The 21039-nt window shown below is 38.7% G+C and overlaps 1 protein-coding gene and 1 pseudogene across 1 annotated transcript in view; both read left to right on the top strand.

Moving 5' to 3' along the window:
• PPP2R5A (protein phosphatase 2 regulatory subunit B'alpha) overlaps window positions 1-21039 on the top strand; it is a 92249-nt gene that overhangs the window by 5046 nt on the left and 66164 nt on the right. The window lies entirely within an intron of this gene.
• LOC137220290 (U6 spliceosomal RNA) lies at window positions 1588-1687 on the top strand (annotated as a pseudogene).

Below are 21039 nucleotides of genomic sequence, written 5' to 3'. Positions count from 1 at the left end.
CTGGTGAGGGACACTACTGACTGAACTTTTAAGGTTTATAGATTTTTTTCAAAATTAATTTCATTCCATCTAAACCCAAAACCCGTTTTAGTAATTGGGGTGGCAATAAAGGAGAGTTGAAATTCATCTGAATAAGTTAAAAATGTTTGTTTACAAAGGGATATAACATTTTACCTATTTTAGGACTGTCTTCTGGAAGTAATATTATATTTCTTCTGGTAGACTTACTTTTAAATTTTTAAAAACTTTTTAAGGATATACTTCTAGAGAAATTAATATAGTGTCTGTTGCTGGCCTTCACATGAAGGAAAAACTTCCATTTAAGTCTAATTTAACATCTTCAGAATTCCTATTTAGGGTCAAATTTCTTTTTCCCCCAATGTTGTTACCTCCTCTGATTCTTAATTGAATTTTGGATCCTTTTATGAAGTGCCTGTAAAGTGAGAATCCAGTAAAATGTATTTAAGTAAAATAGTGTGATCACTGGGATAGAGTACCATCCTGTAAATAGTACACTTAAACTGTCTTCCTGTATCATTGATGAGTCACAGTTGCTTTGGGCTAGTTGTTTAACCCCTTTGACCTTCAGTTTAATCATTTTTACCTGTAAGAATAATATTTTCCCCTGCTAAAATCACAAAAATGAATTAGTCTTTAATGAGGTATTGCCTCTCTTTGGATGACAAAGACAGGTTTATCAACAAAAATCATACATTTGGGAAATAATAGATTGTGTGTTTTTACAATTTTAACTTTTTAAATTGTAAAAAGCTGGGGATATAAACTACCTTATTTTAATTTTATGTGTTTAGCAGTGTTCTCAACCCTGGCTGTGCACTTAGAGAGTTTTAAAAAACATCAGTGCCTGGGTCCTACCCTCAAGTGATTCTAAATAAATTGGTCTAAGGTAGGATGCAGGCATTTGTATTTTTGAAAGCTCCCAGGATGATTCTGATATGCAGCCAGGGTTGAGAATTACTGGTTTGGCATTATCTGTCTATTGATTTAATTCATTAATTGAGACTTTGTCCTTTTCTCTGGATACTCGCGGCTCATTACCCAGCCTATTAACATTTCCTGCCCTCACTTCACCTCCTGCTATTTACTTTTCACTCTCTTAACTTTGCTGCCCCCTATGGCTAATCAGCTACTTTCCTGAAGGGGATAGTGCTCTTGGATTCTGGAGTTTTAGGTGTGATGAGTTGATTCTATTGGATTTTACTGTAGTTATCATAATTAAAAATCAGCTATTATCCTTTGATACAAGGTGGTCACGTGTTTTTTTTTTCTCTCTGTGATTTTCAGAGCTGTGGCTGAGCTGTCAAGTAAAAATGAGAACATATGATAGCAGTTTGCCTAGTTTTAATCTCATCATTCAGGGTAGCATGATAATCCCAACCAATTTGGAATGTAAAGCTGATATTTGCTGTATGTTCACAGCATTGTTCTGCCTCTTGAAGATTTAGAACTAATATTACTAGTGTATATGTTGACTATTAGATGTTGAACAGATGAGATATTGTTGATCATAACTGTTTTTGGTCATGCCTTATATTTATTTAGCGTCAAGTAATGTTTTTCTTGTGGTTGCTTTGGCAGCACATAATACTAAAACTGAAACTATTGAAGATTAGCATGATTCCTGCCCAAGGATGACACACAGATTTGTGAAGTATTCCAGATTTTTGCAGAATAAACAGGGCATTTTAGAAAGAAAAAGAAAAAGGAAAAAGAAATGTTTTTCGTCAGAGTGTTTTTACATCTATCATCTTAATCTTGACCACAGTTTTTTACTGAAGGTAGGGCAGCAAGGACCTGGGGCCACTTATATTCCATAACTCTCTTTTGTCTTTGGCCTTTCTGCTAACCAGTTTGAATGATACCTGTATTTGTTGATTTGTTGTGCTGAGTCAGTGTCAGTTATGAAGTGATGTTCTCCCTCCAGAATGAGATGGTAAAATTTTTGTGAAAGCAGAAGTTATCTGTGTTTTCATATCCTATTATAGTACCAAATACGGTGTTCTGTGCATAATAAGTGTGGTCATGTAGGCGGAGTCACTGTTTTGATTAAGAAATTACCTGTTGGCCCTCCCTCTACACACATCCCCCGTTATTGATTATGCTTCCTTCAGTGGTGTTCTGTGCTATCTACCAGCAGATGGGTTCTCTTCTGTTTTGTGTTTTGTTTTAATATATTTGTGCGTAAATCTGATTCAAAGTTATGAATTTTGGGTTTTCAGTACCATGATAATAAATAGTAAATGTAGGTTTGAAACAAAAGATTGTTTGCTGCTGTATTTGTGCTTTGCCAGTGACTGGTTTAAGTGACGTGTAACATTATTGATAGATTTATTTCTAGGAAAAGTATTGTGTAAGGTCTGTGTGGAAAAGTAATACTGGGTTGACTTCCAGATGTGGACAACTATGTAAATATCGGGTAAACTGAAATAACTAGTTTCCAGCAATTTCTAAATTTGAGGCTCAGTCTTTATTTATAAGGATGTCCTTGAAGGAGATGAAAGGAACAGATTTTAAACATATAATTACTTTCAGTGCATTATTATGTGATAGGGAACCTAAGTGCTTTACTGAAAGAGTTTTACATGACAGGCTAGGTTTATGTGAAATAAGCTCTGCTTGTCTGGGCAGGATATTCACTAATGAGCAGTTTCAAACCACTTTTTATATATATTTTTGAACTTTTCCTTGAAGGAATTTGTTTATGTGGTTTTTTCGTGTAATGGTGAATTTTAGAAATCCTGCAATTTTGATCAGATTTCTTAAAGAAATCTATTAGGATTTTTTTTTTTTTGTAGTTTGCCAAATATGATAGGTTCACATTATAAAATTCAGAGAACCTATTTCTAACTTGGATACTGAAGGCAAGGGATTTCTTGGGAACTCACTCCTCCTACTGGAATGGTGATGCTAATTGCATTTACTGTAACATTATTGTGATGTTATATCTAGTTGAGCCTTCCAGTGCTGAATGGGACCTCAGAAGTCATTCTGGTTTAGCTTTCATTGGGAATGAGTTTCACTCTTGTTCTAAATAAATAGCTATCTTGTCATTTCATCAGAAAAGCTTTCTTTAAGGTAGGGAGAAGAAGTACAGGGTTTTTAAGCTCTTAGATACTCTCTCAGATTTTGCTTAGTGAGGAAACTGCATAAACGGTAGTTAAAAAGATGTTAGGTGTATGAAACTAGAATTTTTTAATGACTGGGCTTAACTTGTAGTACAGGATAATAAAATATTAAATATAGCTTTAAAAATGATACATTTTCTCTTTTTAATTGGATTTGCCTTTGATTCACACTCATTGATAATGGATATTCTAGAATTATAGCTGTTACCAGAAGATGATGATTATTTGAACTCATGGTTGATCCTGTGCCTCTAAATTGATAAAGTCAAAAGGATGAGACAGTTTTTGTCATAAGCTCTGAATTTTGATTTAGCAAAACTGGGTGTTTTTTTAAAACATAATTTTCCAAACAGACTTTTCTAAAGATAAACATCTGTTGAAATCATAAGTAAAATAAAATATAATTTCTATAGGAATATATATTTGCTTTTTTTTTTTTTTTTGTGGTACGCGGGCCTCTCACTGTTGTGGCCTCTCCGTTGCGGAGCACAGGGTCTGGACGTGCAGGCTCAGCAGCCATGGCTCACGGGCCCAGCTGCTCCGCGGCCTGCGGGATCCCCCCGGACGGGGGCACAAACCCGTGTCCCCTGCATCGGCAGGCGGACTCCCAACCACTGCGCCACCAGGGAAGCCCCTGCTTTTTTTTTTTTAACTTGTACTACTGTTCTTCTTATAATTAGCCAGAGGAAGAAGATTTTGTTTGCCTGCTGTGAAACTAGATACATACTTTGCTTTCAAAGTCTAGTACAGAAATATTTTCCTCTTTGATGTTCATAGTGCTTAAATTTTAGGTGAACCATTGTAGAGATTAAAACTTTTACTCAGTAAAATGAATAAAATGATGAATGCTTTTTCTTTCAAAATTAAATGTCTTTAGGGGCTTAGAGTCTGGTGGGATAAATATAGACATGTAAGCCGGTGGTTTCAATTAGAGACAAGTGCTGTGATAAGAGTAAGCAGTGAAAGCCTAGGGGAGTGTGTGAGGGACCCAACTCAGTTTTGGTATGTGAGGAGAGAGATCAGGGAAAGCTTCCTGGAGAAGGTGACAGGTAAGCTGAGACCTGAAAGGCCAGACGTGTTAGACCAAGACACATGGGTTCTAAGAGGTCCACCTAAAGGACAGTATGGGCAACCCCAGAGGTAGGTGAGCGTAGCGTATGTTGGGAACTGCCAGCAATATATGTGGCCGTGATAAAGAATATTATAATAGGGAACTGGCTAGAGAAGAGACTGGAACGACAATCAGTGTCTAAGTAACAGCCTTGATGCCATGTCCTGCACTTATTCCTGACAGTTGTGTGAAGAGTATATTGGGAGATGAGAGTGAAGAATACTAGTTAATGCTGCTGGCACAGTAATCCAGGCAAGAGATGATGGTGGCCTTATCTAAGTGGGGATAGGTGGTATCACAGGGGGACTTGGTGAGAGGGAAAAATCAATGATGATACATTTCTAACTTGTGCAACTAGATGTATGGTAGTAATTTACTGAAAGGGAAAAAGAGTGGAAGATCTGATGTGGGAGAAGACAGGGACAGGTTGTCTGTGGGACAGGTTGAAGTGCCTGTGGAAATAGAAGTGAAGAGTCTAGTAGGAAATTAGATATTTGGGTCTGGAGCTAAGTAGAAAAATCTGTGCTAAAAATAAGAATTTAGGAGCTTTAGATTAAAGGTGGCATTTGAAGAGATGCAACTGCTTACTGAAAATGTATATAGAATGAGAAGAGGGCAAGGAATACCATCATTTAGATGATGATCAAAGAAGAAGGAGCAGCAGCTTGAGTGGAAGACAGGAGAGAGTAGAGACAAGGCAGTCAAGGGAAGAAAATATGTTTTTAATTGGGAGTGGGGTGAGGCTAGTAACAGTGAGAAGAACTGCTAACAAGTCAAATAAGAATGGAAATGTTTCCATGGGTTTGGTAGTCTTCAGGCAACATTTGTGACTCTAGAGGGGTTTCAGAGGATTGATAGACTTGAAACCAGACTTCTCTAAGGAGAAATGAGGAGTGAATGGAAATTGGGAAAGCCAAGTCAGTAAGTATGGACATCTCTTTCAGGAAGCATGACAATTAAAACAAAAAAAATGTATCACTGGCTGCTGGGTGGAGAATGGATTGTAGCAGAACAAGATTTTTAGAAGGAGGATCAGTTAGGAGGTTGTTTTAATAGACTAGATGAGGCATGATGTGGCTGGGGCTAGGGTGGTAGCAGTAAAGATGGAGAGAAAGAGATGTATTCACAATATAACTAAGCTAGGACTTGTTGATGAATTGTTTGGGAGAGATGGACAGGCAAAGGTAGGAGCCAAAGATGTTTCCCAGGTGTTTTAGCTTGGACAGCTGCGTTGCATAGGTCTACCACCACTGAGAAGGAATACATTAGAAAAAGAACCAGATAAAGAGGGAAAATCCAGAGTTATATTTTAGAGATTTTAAGTTTGAGATGTCTTTTGGAAACCTAGGTATAAACATCAGATAGAATTTTGGATGTGTGAATCACAGAGTGCCCATTGGTAATTTCTATGATTTCTAAACATTCATTAAAAGATTTTCAACGGGGCTTCCCTGGTGGCGCAGTGGTTGAGAGTCCGCCTGCCGATGCAGGGGATACGGGTTCGTGCCCCGGTCCGGGAAGATCCCACATGCTGCAGAGCGGCTGGGCCCGTGAGCCATGGCCACTGGGCCTGTGCGTCCGGAGCCTGTGCTCTGCAACGGGAGAGGCCACAACGGTGAGAGGCCCGCGTACCGCAAAAAAAAAAAAAAGATTTTCAACGTTGTTTATTAGAAAATGTTCATAGTTTGGGATGCTGGCCACTTGGTCTTTTGGGCAAAATGGGATTATATATTCCCCATTCAGTGGAATGTCTGTGTATAAGACATTGCGCAGTGGCAAGATGTCCTTGGTATATGTGTGAGGTAGATTACAAAATTTGTTGGGACAGGTTCATGAGTAGGGTTAGTTACTTAATTGGCTGTTTTCTGCCTTTAGACTATAAGTAAAGTGCTCCAGGACCTGAGATCCATATCTTCCTTCCCAGAATTTAGGCAGTCAGTACTTGGTTTAATATTTATTGAATGAAATAATGAAGCAAATGCTATTAAATTGATTTAAAGAAAAACACCGTTTTGTGTCATGCAGTAATTCACAAATTTATAATGATTTATAATTGAGTAATAGTTTACATACAGCCCCAAATTTAGCATTTTGTTGATGAAGAAACCAAAACAGGTAGGTTATATTCTTGTGCAAGTCATTTATAGCTTCATCTTCTCAATTGATTCGTCCTCTGTAATATGAAACCAAGATATGTATTGTCTGCACTAAAGCAAAATTATCATGTTATTTTCTAACAGTGCAAAGGAGAAATATTTGTAGTTGAGAGCCTTACAAGAGAGATAATGATTTCTTTTAGGTCCTGGGCAGGTACTGAAAGTAGGTTTTTCTAAGACCCTGTAAAGCAGAGGATCTTTATTTTTTAAATTCTTCTGGTATAAAAATGCTTCATTGATCTTTGCAGGTCTCCCTTTTAGCACAATTCTTCCCTTTTTTAAAGTAATGTAAAGTTTTTCTGAAGAAGAAATTGGAGAACAGTTGTTTTATGAATGAGTACTGAGAAACAAGATGAAATGAACTTTTAATCACTCAGCACATTTGTGTCAGAGCTAGATTTATAATTTGGAGTCTACTCACTTAAAGTTATAATGATATGTAATTAACAGCTTTGAGGAATTATGGAATTATTATGGAATATCAAGACTGATTAGATTCTACTTATTTTTGCTTCTCTGTTCTATACACAAGCTATGTACACACAGTTTTTGAAAACTTTTTTTTTTTAAACTATGACCACATTAACATAGCACTGTCTTTCTGATCATTATTTCCCAATTCAAGGGAGGAAAATAAATTGGGGCAAGATAACTGAGACTTGGATATAAAAGTCATTTGGGCCAATTCATCTATCACTCTACTGATTTTATTCTCCTGAAAACTGAGAAAAACTGAAATTAGACAATATGTCATCTCTCTAAGTAGTTTTCTACATACATTTGTGACTAAATTTGAATCCAAAGTGGAAATAAAGTAGCAGATGTAACAATGAAATGCTTTTAAGGTGCATTTAATTTTCACAGTCATATTTCCTTCATAGGAAATTTCTATCATTCATGTAGGAGAGGTAAAAATAACCCAGGTTTTACTTAGCTACCAGATACCCAGGCACTGATTTTGGTATTTCATATATTTTGATAATTCTGTTTTTAATTTGAACCACCTGTATAAGCTTACACATAATCATATTTTGATATTTTGAGAACTTCTTTTTTTAAAAAAAGATCTAGAAAAGTAGCTTCTCCTGTGGAATAGGAATGACTATTTTAGGATACAGTACTTGCTGTGAGTCATGAGTGAGTCTCAGTTTTCATGGTTTTCTAAAATAAAGTCATTTAAAGACTATGCAGTGAGAAATGTCATATTCTTAACTACCCTATTTCTTGTATAATGGCTTTATTATTTTTGTAAAAACTTACAGACTCACTCTTAAAGACAAGTCAATAGAAAGTAAAAATCCCCAGGCAGAGGAAACTTCTAAAATTTTGAACATCTTCCTATATTTTCCCATTAGTGAGATCATATAATGTATGTTGTTCTATAACCCATTACTTTCACTTTAATAGAATACTATAAATAGCATGTTTCTGAAAGAAAAAAATTAAAATCTAGAATTGTTTCTGATTAAACTTTATTTTTGGAAATACTGAGTCAAATCATTTTAAACCTTGATTATGAAAATTCCTTATATTAAAAGGAGAGGAAATAACTTCTAAGAGTACTGTTGTTTAATTTTGGGGAGATTATACATGGATCTCCTAGAAAATCTGATTAAAGAAATCCATCATCTCAGAAAATATCATATACAATATTTTGTATATAATTTCAGGGTCCTTGGATTTGCAGCACCACCGCCATGCTGAAGCCCGTCTCTGGTCAGATGGAGGAGGGAAGTGGGTGGGTTGTTTTGTGGCCCTTAGGCCCTGCCCTAGAGACTTGAACCACCTTGTTAAAGTAGGTAATCCTTTTCCTAACACAGTAGCAGGTGTTTCTTAGGAGTTGCAGGTAGAGTTAGCTGCAAGATGGAACCTCATCACAGCTATGGAAACCATCTATAAAGATCTGTTTTAAAACACTTCTTGTTCCCCAAGGGTCCCAAATGAAACAAAGATGCTTCTAAAAACCTTTATTTAATGAATAGATTTTATATTCAAATTGAATTAAACAGATGACACAATATTCCATTTATTCTTCTAGGAGACTGTTTTTCAGTATTCTGCTTCTCAAGGTTCTACATTCCAAGAAATCCATATAACATGCCCCACCAGCTCATCTTCATTTCTTGTTCTTATCTTCTTTAAAGTGTTTTTTTTTTTGCGGTACGTGGGCCTCTCACTGTTGTGGCCTCTCCAGTTGCGGAGCACAGGCTCCGGACGCGCAGGCTCAGCGGCCATGGCTCACAGGCCCAGCCACTCTGCGGCATGTGGGATCTTCCCGGACCGGGGCACGAACCCGTGTCCCCTGCATCGGCAGGCGGACTCTCAACCACTGCGCCACCAGGGAAGCCCCTTTAAAGTGGTTTTGATAACAAGAGGAAACATAATTTTTTGAAATAAAAATTGAACAGTATATTTTAACCCTTTTGTAGTGTAGTAGTTGTGAATGTATTTGTATTTGAATGGTAATTGAGTAAAGCATGTAAATATTTATGCTTTTTAAAGTTTTAGATAGTATTCTAGGGGTTTTCTTAAAATGGTATAATTTGTATATTAGAATGCATTATCAAACTGGTAGGGTTCATGTATTCAAATTCCTAAGATGTGATAGCTACAATTTTTCCCACCATTTTCAATTTTAATGGAATCATAGACCCTTACCTAAGTCATATTTAGTTACAATGCTGTGAATCATTTGTTAATAAACGTTTCCATTGTTACCTTATAAAAGCTTGATCCTCTGAAGTTTCAAATAAAAGCTGATTTTAGACTCTTAGTTATTAATGTTCTAGGGGTATTGCCAAAAAAAGCTGCATGTCCTATATTCTGTGCCAGTTTCTTAAATTAGAATCTTGGATTGCATCCTCAGCGTGTCACTGTAGTGGTATTGCTGGGTTGCTATGATACGGTGCTTGTTCTGTAATTTGTAGCACGAATCTTATATGAGAGCCTACTTTAGATTTCAAGTATGTGAGCAACAGTAATAGGGAATATGTTATCTTTTTTCTTTAAGGAAAATTATACCTATAAAACTTATTTCTGTTACAAATTATGATATCTAGTACTTCAAACTATTCTTAGATGTAAAATAGAGGATTAACAATGAACAACTTGAAATAATTGGGTTATCCCTAAGAAGTTTAGTTTATCAAATTGACTTTTATGAAAATGGACAAGAAATGGAAGGCTTTATGATAATGAATATTTTAAAATTTTAGTGTTCTTGATATTTGAGGTCTTGAGAGAAACGAATATAGACTAGATTTTCTGGTAAGATTCATTTGAGATAGTACCAGCAAAACTATATTGCAAGGGAAAACTCAAAATTATCTTCCTGTACTGAATTTAATATTTTTTTATTCAATGAACTGTTATTAAAACCAATACTACATAGCCATGTTAATAAACTATTATTATTATCTCTTTTAAAAAAAATTTTATTGAAGTATAGTTGATTTACAAGGTTGTGTTAATTTCCGCTGTACAGCAAAGTGAGTCAGTTATACATATATATATTCTTTTTCATTATGGTTTTTTTTTTTTTTGAAGTACGCGGGCCTCTCACTGTTGTGGCCTCTCCTGTTGCGGAGCACAGGCTCCGGACGCGCAGGCTCAGCGGCCATGGCTCACGGGCCCAGCCGCTTCGCTGCATGTGGGATCTTCCCAGACCGGGGCACAAACCCGTGTCCTCTGCACGCGCAGGCGGACTCTCAACCACTGTGCCACCAGGGAAGCCCCATTATGGTGTTTTTTTTTTTTTTTTTTTTTTAATTTTTCCGAATGCGCAGGCTCAGCGGCCATGGCTCATGGGCCCAGCTGCTCTGCGGCATGTGGGATCTTCCCGGACCGGGGCACGAACCCGTGTCCCCTGCATTGGCAGGCGGACTCTCAACCACTGCGCCACCAGGGAAGCCCCCTGGTTTTTTTTTTTAACATCTTTATTGGAGTATAATTGCTTTACACTGGTGTGTTAGTTTCTGCTTTATAACAAAGTGAATCAGTTATACATATACATATGTCCCCATATCTCCTCCCTCTTGCATCTCCCTCCCTCCCACCCTCCCTATCCCACCCCTTTAGGTGGTCACAAAGCACCGGAGCGGATCTCCCTGTGCTATGCGGCTGCTTCCCACTAGCTAGCTAGCTGTTTTATGTTTGGTAGTGTATATATGTCCATGCCACTCTCTCACTTTGTCCCGACTTACCCTTCCCCCTCCCTGTATCCTCAAGTCCATTCTCTAGTAGGTCTGCATCTTTATTCCCATCTTGCCCCTAGGTTCTTCATGACCTTTTTTTTTTTTTTTTTGATTCCATATATATGTGTTAGCATACTGTATTTGTCTTTCTCTTTCTGACTTACTTCACTCTGTATGACAGACTCTAGGTCCATCCACATCACTACAAATAACTCAGTTTCGTTCCTTTTTACGGCTGAGTAATATTCCATTGTATATATATGCCACATCTTCTTTATCCATTCATCTGTCAATGGACACTTAGGTTGCTTCCATGTCCTGGCTATTGTAAATAGAGCTGCAATGAACATTTTGGTACATGACTTTTTTGAATTATGGTTTTCTTAGGGTATATGCCCAGTAGTGGGATTGCCGGGTCATATGGTAGTTCTATTTTTAGTTTTTTAAGGAATGTCCGTACTGTTCTCCGTGGTGGCTGTATCAATATACATTCCCACCAACAGTGCAAGAGGGTTCCCTTTTCTCCACACCCTCTCCAGCATTTATTTGTAGATTTTTTGATGATGGCCGTTCTGATGGGTGTGAGATGATATCTCATTGTAGTTTTGATTTGCATTTCTCTAATGATTAATGATGTTGAGCATTCTTTCATATGTCTGTTGGCAATCTGTCTATCTTCTTTGGAGAAATGTCTATTTAGGTCTTCTGCCCATTTTTGGATTGGGTTGTTTGTTTTTTTAATGTTGGGCTGCATGAGCTACTTGTAAATTTTGGAGATTAATCCTTTTTCAGTTGCTTCATATACAAATATTTTCTCCCATTCTGAAGGTTGTCTTTTCGTCTTGTTTATGGTTTTCTTTGCTGTGCAAAAGCTTTTAAGTTTCATTAGGTCCCATTTATTTTTGTTTTTATTTCCATTTCTCTAGGAGGTGGGTCAAAAAGGATCTTGCTGTGATTTATGTCATAGAGTGTTCTGCCTGTGTTTTCCTCTAAGAGTTGTTTTTGTTTTTGTTTTTGCGGTACGCGGGCCTCTCACTGTTGTGGCCTCTCCCGTTGCGGAGCACAGGCTCCGGACGTGCAGGCTCAGCGACCATGGCTCACAGGCCCAGCCGCTCTGCGACATGTGGGATCTTCCCAGACCGGGGCACGAACCCATGTCCCCTGCATCGGCAGGTGGACTGTCAACCACTGCGCCACCAGGGAAGCCCTCCTCTAAGAGTTGGATGGTGTCTGGCCTTACATTTAGGTCTTTAATCCATTTTGACTTTATTTTTGTGTATGGTGTTAAGGAGTGTTCTAATTTCATTCTTTTACATGTAGCTGTCCAGTTTTCCCAGCACCACTTATTGAAGAGGCTGTCTTTTCTCCGCTGTATATTCTTGCCTCCTTTGTCAAAGATAAGGTGACCATATGTGTGTGGGTTTATCTCTGGGCTTTCTATCCTGTTCCATTGATCCATCTTTCTGTTTTTGTGCCAGTACCATACTGTCTGGATTACTGTAGCTTTGTAGTATAGTCTGAAGCCAGGGAGCCTGATTCCTCCAGCTCCGTTTTTCTTTCTCAAGATTGCTTTGGCTATTTGGGGTCTTTTGTGTTTCCATACAAATTGTGAAATTTTTTGTTCTAGTTCTGTGAAAAATGCCAGTGGTAGTTTGATAGGGATTGCATTGAATCTGTAGATTGCCTTGGGTAGTATAGTCATTTTCACAATGTTAATTCTTCCAATCCAAGAACATGGTATATCTCTCCATCCATTTGTATCATCTTTAATTTCTTTCATCAGTGTCTTATAATTTTCTGCATACTGGTCTTTTGTCTCCTTAGGTAGGTTTATTCCTAGATATTTTATTCTTTTTGTTGCAGTGGTAAATGGGAGTGTTTTCTTAATTTCACTTTCAGATTTCTCATCATTAGTGTATAGGAATGCACTAGGAAGGAAATTTCTTTCCTTCTGCTAACTTTGGGGTTTTTTTGGTTCTTCTTTCTCTAGTTGCTTTAGGTGTAAGGTTAGGTTGTTTATTTGAGATGTTTCTTTTTTCTTAAGATAGGATTGTATAGTTATAAACTTCCCTCTTAGAACTGCTTTTCCTGCATCCCATAGGTTTTGGGTCGTCGTGTTTGCATTGTCATTTGTTTCTAGGTATTTTTTGATTTCCTCTTTGATTTCTTCAGTGATCTCTTGGTTGTTAAGTAGTGTGTTGTTTAGCCTCCATGTCTTTGTAATTTCTTACAGGTTTCGTCCTGTAATTGATATCTAGTCTCATAGCATTGTGGTCGGGAAAGATTCTTGATACGATTTCAATTTTCTTAAATTTACCAAGGCTTGATATGTGACCCAAGATATGATCTATCCTGGAGAATGTTCCATGAGCACTTGAGAAGAATGTGTATTCTGTTGTTTTTGTATGGAATGTCCTATAAATATCAATTAAGTCCATCTTGTTTAATGTATCATTTAAAGCTTGTGTTTCCTTATTTATTTTCATTTTGGATAATCTGTCCATTGGTGAAAGTGGGGTGTTAAAGTCCCCTACTATGATTGTGTTACTGTCGATTTCCCCTTTTATGGCTGTTAGTATTTGCCTTATGTATTGAGGTGCTCCTATGTTGGGTGCATAAATATTTACAATTGTTATATCTTCTTCTTGGATTGATCCCTTGATCATTATGTATTGTCTTTCTTTGTCGCTTGTCATAGTCTCTGTTTTAAAGTCTATTTTGTCAGATATGAGAATTGCTACTCCAGCTTTCTTTTGATTTCCATTTGCATGGAATATCTTTTTCCTTCCCCTCACTTTCAGTCTGTATGTGTCCCTAGGTCTGAAGTGGTTCTCTTGTAGACAGCATATATATGGGTCTTGTTTTTGTATCCATTCAGCCAGTCTGTGTCTTTTGGTTGGAGCATTTAATGCGTTTACATTTAAATATCAATATGTCTGTTCCTATTACCATTTTCTTAATTGTTTTGGGTTTATTATTGTAGGTCTTTTCCTTCTCTTGTGTTTCCTGCCTAGAGAAGTTCCTTTAGCATTTGTTGTAAAGCTGGTTTGGTGGTGCTGAATTCTCTTAGCTTTTGCTTGTCTGTAAAGGTTTTTATTTCTCCGTCAAATCTGAATGAGATCCTTGCTGGGTAGAGTAATCTTGCTTGTAGGTTTTTCTCCTTCATCACTTTAAATATGTCCTGCCATTCCCTTCTGGCTTTCAGAGTTTCTGCTGAAAGATCAGCTGTAAACCTTATGGGGATTCCCTTATGTGTTATTTGTTGTTTTTCCCTTGCTGCTTTTAACGTTTGTTCTCTGTATTTAATTTTTGATAGTTTGATTAATATGTGTCTTGGCGTATTTATCTTTGGATTTATCCTATATGGGACTCTATGCTTCCTGGACTTGATTAACTATTTCCTTTCCCATATTAGGGAAGTTTTCAACTATAACCTCTTCAAATATATTCTCAGTCCCTTTCTTTTTCTCTTCTTCTTCTGGGACCCATATAATTCGAATGTTGGTACGTTTAATGTTGTCCCAGAGGTCTCTGAGACTGTCCTCAATTCTTTTCATTCTTTTTTCTTTAATCTGCTCTGCAGTAGTTATTTCCACTATTTTATCTTCCAGGTCACTTATCTGTTCTTCTGCCTAAGTTATTCTGCTATTGATCCCTTCTAGAGAATTTTTTTTTAATTTATTTTTTTGAAGTACGCGGGCCTCTCACTGTTGTGGCCTTTCCCGTTGGAGAGCACAGGTTCCGGACGCGCAGGCTCAGCGGCCATGGCTCACGGGCCCAGCCGCTCCGCGGCATGTGGGATCTTCCCAGACCAGGGCATGAACCCGTGTCCCCTGCATCAGCAGGCAGACTGTCACCCACTGCGTCACCAGGAAAGCCCTTATAGAGAATATTTAATTTCATTTATTGTGTTGTTCATCACTGTTTGTTTGCTGTTTAGTTCTACTAGTTCCTTGTTAAACGTTTCTTTTATTTTCTCCATTCTATTTCGAAGATTTTGGATCATCTTTACCATCATTATTCTGAATCCTTTTTCAGGTAGACTGCCTATTTCCTCTTCACTTGTTAGGTCTGGTGGGTTTTTGCCTTGCTTCTTCATCTGCTTTGTGTTTCTCTGTCTTGTCACTTTGCTTAACTTACTGTGTTTGGGGTCTCCTTTTCGCAGGCTGCACGTTCGTAGTTCCCGTTGTTTTTGGTGTCTATTCCCAGTGGCTAAGGTTGGTTCAGTGCGTTGTGTAGGCTTCCTGGTGGAGGGGCCTAGTGCCTGTTTTCTGGTGGATGAGGCTGGATCTTGTCTTTCTGGTGGGCAGGTCCACGTCTGGTGGTGTGTTTTAGGGTGTCTGTGGCCTTATTATGGTTTTAGGCAGCCTCTGTGCTAATGGATGGGGTTTTTCCTGTCTTGCTAGTTGTTTGGCGTAAGATGTCCAGCACTGTAGCTTGCTGGTTTTGAGTGGAGCTGGGTCTTGGCGTTGAGATGGAGATCTCTGGGAGATTTTTGCCGTTTGATATTACATGGAGCTGGGAGGTGTCTTGTGGACCAGTGTCCTAAACGTGGCTCTCCCGCCTCAGTGGCACAGCCCTGACACCTGGCTGGAACACCAAGAACCTGTCCTCCACACGGCTCAGAATAAAAGGGAGAAAAGGAAGAAAGAAAGAAGATAAAATAAAGTAGTTAAAATAAAAAATAATTATTAAGAAAAAAAAATTTTTAAGTAATTAAAAAAACCCCAAAACGGACAGACAGAATCTTAGGACAAATGGTAAAAGCAAAACTATACAGACAGAATCACACACAGAAGCATACACATACACACTCACAAAAAGAGAAAAAGGGGAAAATATATATATATCATTGCTCCCAACGTCCACCTCCTCAATTTGGGGTGATTCGTTGTCTATTCAGGTATTCCAGAGATGCAGGGTACATCAAGTTGATTGTGGAGATTTAATCTGCTGCTTCTGAGGCTGCTGAGATTTCCCTTTCTCTTATTTGTTTGCACAGCTCCCACGGTTCAGCTTTGCATTTGGACCTACCTCTGCGAGTAGGTCGCCTGAGGGCATCTGTTCCCTCTCAGACAGGATGGGGTTAAAGGAGCAGCTGATTCGGGGGCTCTGGCTCACTCAGGCCAGGGGGAGGGAGGGGTACGGATGCGGGGCAAGCCTGCAGTGGCAGAGGCCGGCGTGATGTTGCACCAGCCCGAGGTGCGCCGTGTGTTCTCCTGGGGAAGTTGTCCCTGGATCCCGGGACCCTGGCAGTGGCGGGCTGCACAGGCTCCCTGGAAGGGAGGTGTGGAGCGGGACCTGTGCTCGCACACAGGCTTCTTGGTGGCAGCAGCAGCAGCCTTAGTGTCTCATGCCCGTCTCTGGGGTCTGCGCTGATAGCCACGGCTCGCACCCGTCTCTGGAGCTCCTTTAAGCGGCGCTCTTAATCCCCTCTCCTCGCGCACCAGGAAACAAAGAGGCAAGAAAAAGTCTCTTGCCTCTTAGGCAGGTCCAGGCTTTTCCCCGGACTCCCTCCCAGCTAGCTGTGGTGCACTAGCCCCCTTCAGGCTGTGTTCATGCAGCCAGCCCCGGTCCTCTCCCTGGGATCCGACCTCTGAAGCCCGAGCCACAGCTCCCAGCTCCCGCCCGCCACGGCGGGTGAGCAGACAAGCTTCTCGGGCTGGTGAGTGCTGGTCGGCACCGATCCTCTGTGCGGGAATGTCTCCACTGTGCCCTCCGCACCACTGTTGCTGCGCTCTCCTCCGTGGCTCCAAAGCTTCCCCCACTCCACCACCCGCAGTCTCTGCCCACGAAGGGGCTTCCTAGTGTGTGGAAACCTTGCCTCCTTCACAGCTCCCTCCCCGAGGTGCAAGTCCCATCCCGGTTCTTTTGTCTCTGTTTTTTCTTTTTTCTTTTGCCCTACCCAGGTACCTAGGGAGTTTCTTGCCTTTTGGGAAGTCTGAGGTCTTCTGCCAGCGTTCAGTGCGTGTTCTGTAGGAGTTGTTCCACATGTAGATGTATTTCTGATGTATATGTGGGGAGGAAGGTGATCTCCGCGTCTTACTCTTCTGCCATCTTGAAGCTCTCCTCCTCCATTATGGTTTATCACAGGATATTGACTATAGTTTCCTGTACTATACAATAGGACTTTGTTGTTTATCCATCCTATATATAATAGTTTGCGTCTGCTAATCCCAAACTCCCAATCCTTCCCTCCCCAACTCGTCCCTCCCTCTTGGCAAATACAAGTCAGTTCTCTATGTCTGTGAGTCTATTTCTGTTTTGTAGATATGTTCATTTGTGTCATAGTTTAGATTCTGCATACAAGTGATACCATATGGTATTTGTCTTTGTCTTTCTGACATGCTTTGCTTAGTATGATAATCTCTAGGTCCATCCATATTGCTGCAAATGGCATTATTTCATTCTTTTTTATGGCTGAGTAATATTCCATTGTCTTCTTTATCCATTCATCTGTTAGTGGAGATTCAGGTTGTTTCCATGTCTTGGCTGTTGTAAATAGTGCTTCTATGAACATTTATAGTTATGCCCAGGAGTGGGATTGCTGGATCATGTGGCATTCCTAGTTTTTTGAGGAGCCTCCATACTGTTTTCCATAGTGGCTTCACCAGTTTACATTCCCAACAGTGTAAGAGGGTTCCCTTTTCTCCACACCTTCTCCAACATTTATTATTTGTAGACTTTTTAATGATGGCCATTCTGACCAGTATGAGGTGGTACCTCACTGTAGTTTTGATTTGCATTTCTCTGAAAATTAGCGATGTGCCTTTCGGCCATCTGTATGTTGTCTTTGGAGAAATGTCTAGGTGTTCTGCCCATTTTTCAATTGGGTTGCTTTTTTTTGTTGTTATTGAATTGTAGGATCTGTTTGTTTGTTTTGGAAATTAAGCCCTTGTCAGTTGCGTCATTTGCTAATATTTTTTCCCAGTCCATAGGTTGTCTTTTTGTTTATGATTTCCTTTGCTGTGCAAAAGCTTATAAACTTGATTAGGTCCCATTTGTTTATTTTTGCTTTTATTTCTATTGCCTTGGGAGACTGACCTAAGAAAACATTGGTATGATTTATGTCAGAGACTGTTTTGCCTGTTATTATTATCTCTTATGTGATGGTTTTGAATTTTCATTTACATGTTCCGTGAAAATTTCTAATTTAGTATTATAAATTAGTATAGGCAACATAAAGACAAAAACAAGGGTATTCTAAGCATCCATTGTATATATTGTACATTTATGGTGGAATGAAGTTTATGTTATTTTTACGTGTATTTGATCTTTAAACTACAATTGATCTTTAAACTTTTACTGTCTTTCAATAATGTCTTAGGTATTTGATAGGAAAGTATTTTAGAGACCAGGACTGGACTAAATTTTTTAAACACCTTTATTTAGATATAATTTATGTACCATAGAATTCACCATTTAAAGTGTACAATTCAGTGGGTTTTGGTATATTCACAGATATGTGCTACCATCACTACAGTCAATTTTAGAACATTTTCATCATCTCAAAAAGAAATGCCATACTCTTTAACTATTACCCCCACTATCCCCTCATCCCTCCCACCCCTACCCTAAGCAATCACTAATCTAATTCTGTTTCTATAGATTTCCCTATTCTAGACATTTTACATGTATGGTCTTTTGTGACTGCTTCTTTCCACTTAGCATAATGTTTTCAAAGCTTGTCATGTTGTAGTACATATCATTACCGCATTCCTTTTATGACCAATTAATACTCCATAGAATGGCTTTAACACCACATTTTATTTGTCCATTCATCAGTGGATGAACATTTATGTTTTTTCCTCCTTTTAGTTATTATGAATAATGCTGTTATAAATATTTGTGTACAAGTTTTGGGGTAGACATATGTTTTCATTTCTCTAGGGTATACCTACACTTAGGAGTGGAATTGCTAGGTCATGTGGTAATTCTGTCTTTAATCACTTCATAAACTGCCTCACGGTTTTCTACTGCAGCCCCACTGTTTTACATTCTCACCAGCAGTGTATGAGGGTTCTGATCGTTCACATCATCACCAACACTGTTATTCTGACTTTTTGATTATAACCATCCTAATGGATATGAAGTTATATCTCTTTGTGGTTATGATTTGCATTTCTCTAATGATTATTGATGTCAAACATCTTTTAATGTGCTTATTGGCCATTTGTTATACCTTCTTTGGAAAAATGGCTCTTCAGATCCTTTACCCAATTTTTTTTTAAATAAATTTATTTATTTATTTTTGGCTGTGTTGGGTCTTTGTTGCAGTGCGCAGGCTTCTCGTTGAGGTGGCCTCTCTTGTTGCGGAGCACGGGCTCTAGGCACACGGGCTTCAGTAGTTGTGACACGTGGGCTCAATAGTTGTGGCTCGCGGACTGTAGAGCGCAGGCTCAGCAGTTGTGGTGCACAGGCTTAGCTGCTCCACGGCCTGTGGGCTCCACACACATCCCAGACCAGGGATCGAACTCATGTCCCCTACATTGGCAGGCGGATTCTTAACCACTGTGCCACCAGGGAAGCCCCTTTGCCCAATTTTTAATTGAATTGTATGTCTTTTTATCATTGAGTTGTAAGAATTCTTTATATATTCTTGATATAAGTCCCTTTGTCTTTTCACTTTCTTGCTGGTGTCCTTAGAAGCACAGATGTTTTTAATTTTGATGAAAAGTCCAAGTTATCTTTTTTTTTCCCTTACTGCTTTTGGTGTCATATCTAAGAATCCTTTCTAAATCCAAGGTTATGAAGATCTACCCTTATGTTTTCTTTTCAGAATTTAATGGTTTTAGTTCTCACATTTAGGTCTTTGACCCATTTTGAGTTAATTTTTGTATGGAATGTGATGTAAAGGTTAAAACTTACTCTTTTGTGTGTGTCCCAGCACTATTTGTTGAAAATACTATATGTTTTTCTCATTGAATGGTCTTGGTTCCTTTGTTGAAAATCAGTTGGCACATGATTTTATTTCTGGACTCTTAATGCTATTCCATTGATCTGTCTATCTGTCTTAATCAGCACCACACTGTATTGATTACTGTTGCTTTGCAGTGTGTTTTGAAATGGGGAAGTATGAGTCTTTCTACTTTATTCTTTTTATGTTTTATATCTTGCCTTCCCAACCTGCCTCTAAACTCCTGAAGGCAGTAAATCATCTCTGACTTTCAGAATTAACCCCAAAGGATTGGTTTTCAAGATTGTTTTGGATATTCTTGGTCACTTGCAATTGTAAGGCTTAGGTTATTGATTTGTGATCTTTATTCTTTCTTATATAGGCATTTACAGCTATATTTGTCCCTCTAAATACTGTTTAAGCTACATCCCATATGTTTTGTGTCTTCATTTGCATTTGTCTCAAAGTATGATTTTCCTTTTGATTTCTTCTTTGATCAACTAGTTATTTAATAGTGTGTTGTTTAGTTTTCTCTTACTTTTGAATTCTCCAAATATTCTTTCTGTTTTATTGAGTTATAATTTTATTCCATTGTGGTCATAGAATGCTTTGTATTATTTCTGTGTTTTTAGATGTTTTGAGGTTTGTTTTATGACCTGGCATATGGTCGGTCCTGGAGAATGTTTCATGTGCACTTGAGACTATATATTCTGCTGTGATAGGGTGGAGTGTTCTATAGTAAATAAAAATTCTGTAGTGTTCTTTAGAAGTCTGTTAAGTCTAGTTGGTTTATTATGTTGAACAAGTCTTCTGTTTCCTGTTGATTTTCTGCTTCAATGTTCTATCCATTATTGAAAGTGAGATATTGGACTTCCCTGGTGGCGCAGTGGTTAAGAATCCGCCTGCCAATGCAGGGGACACGAGTTCGATCCCTGGTCTGGGAAGATCCCACAAGCCTCGGAGCAACTAAGCCCATGCGCTGCAACTACTGAACCTGCACTCCACAGCCCGCGAGCCACAACTACTGAGCCTGCGTGCTGCAACTACTGAAGCCCGCGCATCTAGAGCTTGTGCTCTGCAACAAGAGAAGCCACCACAATGAGAAGCTCACACACTGCAAGGAAGACTAGCCTCTGCTCGCCACAACTAGAGAAAGCCCGCACGCAACAACGAAGACCCAATGCAGCCAAAAGAAAAATAGTGAGATATTGAAGTCTCCAACTATTATTGAGTTGTCAGTTTTTCCTTCATGTATTTTGGCATTGTGTTAGTAGGTGCAAATATCTTTATAATTGTTTCATCTTACTGATGAATTGACCATTTTATTATTATAAAATGGCCCTCTTTGTTTCTAGTAAATTTTTTTGTTTGCATTAAAGTCTGTTTATCTGATATTAGTATAGCCACTCCAGCTTTCTTGTGATTGTTTGCATGATATATCACTTTACATCCTTTTACTTTCAATCTGTTTATATCTTTGAAGCTAAAGTATATCTTTTGGAGACAGCATATAGTTAGGTCATTTTTTAAAAAATCC

The sequence above is a fragment of the Pseudorca crassidens genome, chromosome 2 (assembly GCF_039906515.1).
Source record: "Pseudorca crassidens isolate mPseCra1 chromosome 2, mPseCra1.hap1, whole genome shotgun sequence".
Lineage (NCBI taxonomy): Eukaryota > Metazoa > Chordata > Mammalia > Artiodactyla > Delphinidae > Pseudorca > Pseudorca crassidens.
The sequence above is the reverse complement of the archived record's forward strand: the minus strand, read 5'-3'. Positions and strand labels throughout refer to the sequence as shown.